We start from the raw sequence: 5,869 nt of genomic DNA on the forward strand, positions 1-5,869 counted from the left end.
CACTGTATTAATCGTGACACAAAACTACATTCTGTTCTTTTTGTATTAACACTTAAAATTTATTCTTACATGTATTTCCTGGGTTTCTACTTATATGAATAATCAAACTTCTGCAGTCATTCTTCTATTTTTGAGAAATAGAAGGATTAAGTATAACATCTTCATAATTAAGTAGTACAGCATTAGCACTGCAGCTGACCTTCATTATATAAAAGCTCAGTCAGAAAAAGAAACCACACTAGGTGTAGAGGGAATTTATTACAGGGGAATTGGTTACACCAGTGTTAAAGGGCTGAAAAAACAAAAAAGTAAATGCTGAGGTCACCTAGAGACAATAACTTCAGGGAGCTAGAGGAACAAAAACAGGAGAATGAGCTAATCAAAACCCAGAAGCCCAGAATAAGGACCGCATCCAGAGGTCCCCAAACTTTTTACACAGGGGGCCAGTTCACTGTCCCTCAGACCGTTGGAGGGCAGCCACATACAGTGCTCCTCTCACTGACCACCAATGAAAGAGGCGCTTCTTCCGGGAGTGAGGCGGGGGCCGGATAAATGGCCTCAGGGGGCCACATGCAGCCTGCGGGCAGGCCGTAGTTTGGGGATAGACCTAGGGCTCAAACCTCTGAGAAGGATGGAACCATGTGACTGCTACTGCTAATCTCTGAGAGATATGAGGCCGGTTCCAGTAGTGCTGGATGAAGGTAGTGGCTGGAAGCAACTTCTAGGCTGAGGTGAAGTGCCACTGCAGGTAAACTGCCCAGCAAGCAACAATAACAAGAGCAGCAAGGAGAGGAAGTGGGTTCTCCCCTCCTCTGACCTCCCGGTCTTCCTCGAGTGCCTCCTATTGGCAGAAACATGCTGACAAAGGAGTCTGGGAAACTGTGTGGAGAAGTAGCCACAGAATCCCAGAGCACACAGAACATGAATTTGGAGCTAAGAGACAATAGGTAAATAATAGGCATAGATGGTGTTTATGTCCAGTGATTTTTATTTTCAGGAAAACATTTTTTTTTAATTTTTAAATTTTATTTAGAAAATTAACTTTAACAGAGTGATATTGATCAATAAGAGTACATAGGTTTCAGGTAAGCATTTCTATAGCATCTGAACTGTTCATTATGTTGTATACCAATCACCCAAAGTCAAATCATTTTCCGTCACTTTATATTTGTCTCTCTTTACATCTTTCCAGTGATTCCTTATGACTAATTTGGGTTTATCCCAGGAACACAAGATTAGTTTGACATTTGAAAATCAAGTAGAACAGCGATCTTCAACCTTTTTATTTCATGGCACACAGAAACTAATTACTAAAATTCTGTGGCACACCAAAAAAAATTTTTTTTGCCAATCTGACAAAAAGATAGGTATAATTTTGATTCACAGCAGATGGCTGTTGTTGTGCTGCCTGTTGTCAGTTTTTTATTTGGCAATCTAAGGGAAAGTGCCCCTGACTAAATAGTCAGGTATTGCATGGTTTTTTGTTTTGGGGTTTTGTTTCGTTTTGTTTTGCTTTGTTTTTCTTTGGATTTTGAGAGAGGAGAGGAGAGTGAGAAGAATCAACTCGTAGTTGCTTCACTTTAGTTGTTCGTTGATTGTTTCTCATACATGCTTTGATGGGGGTTGAGGTTCAAGCTGAGCCAGTGATCCCTTGCTTAAGCCAACAACCTCGGGCTTCAAGCCAGTGACCTTTGGGGTCAAGCTAGGAACCTTGAGATGATGTCGATCCCATGCTCAAGCCAGAGACCCCTCACTCAAGTGGGTGACCTTGGAGTTTCAAACCCGGGACCTCAGCATTCCAAGTCAATGCTCTACCCATTGTGCCACCACTGGTCAGGCAAGTATTGCATATTTTAAAACTTCTTGTGGCACAGCCGTTGAAAATCACTGAAGTAGAACATAGTTTTTCATAGATTATTAAGCTAAAAGTTCTTTGAATTTCAAGTGTAATATCTTAATAGTTTGGCTAATTGTGATAATAAAAATATGACATTTTAACCTCTGTACTTTCTCCTTGGAAAGATTATTTAATATTTCAGTGACTGGAAATAAAATAATGTAGCCCTAGTCATTTATTACTGCTTTGTCATAGATTACATTGCTTTGTCTAGTAGTCCTGGATACTAGAAGTTTTCTATCCATAAAGCCCAGTGAACTCTCTCATTAGGATCTATATATGTGTTTATGTTATTTGTTTTGCCTTTAAATAAAAAGCCTTTCTTGTTTTAAAAAGAAAATAGATTACTGTATTTCATGGTATATAAATTTCATCTTTTTTATACTAGCAATGAGTACATGGACACCAAAATTTAAAATACAGTACAATTTACAATTGTTCAAAGAAAATATAAACGAAAATTTTAATTTGAAATCTCACAAAATATTGAAAATCTGTACATGCTGCAATCTACAAAATGCTAATGAAATAAGTCAAAGAGGATCTAAATAGATGGAGAGCCATGCATGACATATTCATCAGCTGAAAGACTCACCACAGTAAAAATGTCAATTCTCTCCAAATTTATACACAGTTTTAATGCCATTACTATTAAAACTCCAGCAAGATTTCTTGAAAATATAGAAAAGATTATTCTAAAATTTATATGTAAGGGCAAACAACTAAAGCCATTTTGAAAAAGGATAGAGTGGGAAAAATGAGTCTTCCCAATTTCAGCTATCAAGACTATATGGTATCGGTAGAGGGATAGATACAGAGCCAAAGAAATTAAATACAGAACCCAGAAATGGACCCACACAAATATACCCAATTGATTTTTGACAAAGAATCAAAAGCAATTCAATAGAGTAATACCTCTTTTAACAAATGGTGGTAGAACAATTGGACATAATTGGGTGGGGAAGGGAGTAAACCTTAACCTAAGTCTCACACCTTATGAGAAAATTAACTCAAAGTGATAATAGGCTTCAATAAAAATGTAAAAGTATAAAAATTTTAGAAAAAAAATACAGGAGAAAATCTTCTGGATCTAGGGCTAGACAGAGAGATCCTAGAAAATAAAAAAATATATATAAAAGGACAATCTGTTAAAATAAACTATCAAAAACTGAAGTTTTGCCCTGTGAAAGCTCATGTGAAGAGGATAAAAAGACAAGATGCAATGTGAGAGAAAATATTTGCAACCACTTATTGAACAAAGGACTAGTATCTACAATATATACACAGGAATATATAAAGAAGTCTCAAAACTCCACAGTAAAAAATAAAAATAAAAAATGAACAAAGGCATTTTATCAATGAGAAGATACAGATGGCAAATAAACTCGTGCAAACATGTTCGATATCTCTAGCCACCAAATTAAAACCCCAATGAGCTATCATCACCAGGTAACTATCAGTATAGTTAAAACATAAAAGTGAGGCAACATTAGATGCTAGCAAGGACACAGTGAAATTGGATCGATCACTCATGCATTGGTTGTGGGAATGAAAAATGGTACAGCTGAACTGGAAAACTGTCCTAAAGTTTCTTTAAAAACCAACATATGGAACTACCATGCATTGTATACATGCAATTGCAGTCTTACACATTTATCGCAGAGAAATGAAAACTCATGTTCACACAAAAACCTATACATATAGATTTATAGCAGCTTTTTTCATGACAGCCAAAAACTAACCCAGATGTCCTTCAGTGAGTGAATAATTAAACAAACTGTGGTACATCTATACCACGGAATACTGCTCAACAATAAAAAGGAACAAATAATTGATACACAATTGGGGTGAATCTCCAAGAAATATGCTAAATAAAAACAAATCTAATCTCATAAAGTTTACATACAGTATGATTCCATTTGTATGGTTTTATTTGTTTAACATTCTTGAAATAGTAAAATTATAGAAATGGAGAATAGATTAGTGGTTGCCAGGGATTAACTAGAGATGGGATCTGGAGAGAAGAGAATGTGACTATAAAAGGACAACATGAGAGATCTTTGTGGTGATGGAAATGCTCTTTATCTTTATTACATCATTGTCAGTGTCCTGGTTATGATATTCTACTATAGCTTTTTGTTGTTGATGTTTGTTTTTTGGCTTTTGTTGTTTGTGAGAGACAAGAAGGAAGAGAGAAGGTAAGAAACATCAACTCATAGTTGCTTTCACTTTAGTTGTGAATTGATTGCTTCTATATGTGCCTTGACTAGGTCCATGCCAGTGTCCTCTTGTTCAAGCCAACAACCTTGGGCTTTTCATGCCAGCAACCTTTGGCCTCAAACTGGCAAACTTTGGGATCATGTGTATGATTCCCCCTGCGCAAGCCAGTGACCAGGCGCTGACAAGCAACCGTACTCAGAGCCAGTGACCTCAAAGCTTTGAACCAGTGCCCCAGCATTCTGGGTCAACTAATTTATCCACTGCACCACCACCAGTCAGGCATATTATCCTATAGTTTTGCTAGATGTTACCAATGGGGAAAATAAGGTAAAGGGTAGATAGGATCTCTGTATTATTTCTTACAAGTTCATGTGAATCTATAATTACTACCCCCAAAAAACTTCATTTTTTTAATTTATAAAAATAAAAAGTAATGGCAGTCAAGTTTAGAAGTAAGAAGTGTAAAGTAGATACATATATAAAAGAAACAAGAATGGCAGACTGTTGATAACTGCTGAAGCTTGAAGATGGGTAAATAAAAGTTTGAAATTATTCTGCTTAGTTTTATGTTTGAAATCTTCCATAACAAAAAGAAAATAAAAGAGACACAGGGAGAAAGAAAGAGGGAGAGACCTAATAAACGTGTTAACCAAATAAATAAATAAAACAATAACTTTGCTTATCAACAATAAATAATTAGAAAAGAGTATGAAAAATCCTATTCATCATGACAACCATAACCATGAAATATTAGGGGATTAACTTCGTAAGAAATATTAAGAAATGTTAATCTTAACAACAAAACAAAAAGGCAGCCAACTAAATGGGAGATGATATTTGCAAACAACTTTGGTAAGGGGTTAATATCCAAAACATATAAAGAACTCACAAAGCTCAGCAACAAACAAGCAAACAATCCAATTAAAGAATGGGGAGAGGACCTGAACAGACACTTCTCCCAAGAGAACATACAAATGGCCAACGATATATGAAAAGATGCTCACCTTCACTAGCTATTCAAGAAATGCAAATCAAAACTATAATGAGATACCACTTCACACCTGTTAGATTGGCTATTATCAACAAGACAGGTAATAACAAGTGTTGGAGAGGCTGTGGAGAAAAAGGAACCCTCATTCACTGCTTCTGGGAATGCAAATTAGTACAACCATTATGGAAGAGTATATGGTGGTTCCTCAAAAAATTAAGAATAGAACTACCATATGACCCAGCAATCCTTCTACTGGGTATCTACCCCCAAAACTCAAAAACATTGGTAAGTAAGGACACATGCACCCCCATGTTCATTGCATGTGGCCAAGACATGGAAACAACCAAAGTGTCCTTTGATAGAGGATTGAATAAAGAACCTGTGGTCCATATATACAATGGAATACTACTCAGCCATAAGAAATGATGACATAGTATCATTTATGACAACATGGATGGACCTTGAGAACATTATACTGAGTGAAATAAGTAAATCAGAAAAAGCTAAGAATTGTATGATTTCACACATAGGTGGGATATAAACCTGAGACTTAAGGACATAGACAAAAGTGAAGTGGTTACCAGGGGGAAGGGGATGTGTGGGAGGGGAAGGGGTACAGAAGAGGGACAAATATAAAGTGATGGAAAATGATTTGACTTTGGGTGATGGGTATACAACATAATCAATAGTTCAAATGCTATAGAAATGTTTGCCTGAAACCTATGTACTCTTATTGTACATAGAGTAACAATGTCACCCTA

The sequence above is a fragment of the Saccopteryx leptura genome, chromosome 1 (genome assembly GCF_036850995.1).
Source record: "Saccopteryx leptura isolate mSacLep1 chromosome 1, mSacLep1_pri_phased_curated, whole genome shotgun sequence".
NCBI classification, from domain to species: Eukaryota; Metazoa; Chordata; class Mammalia; order Chiroptera; family Emballonuridae; genus Saccopteryx; species Saccopteryx leptura.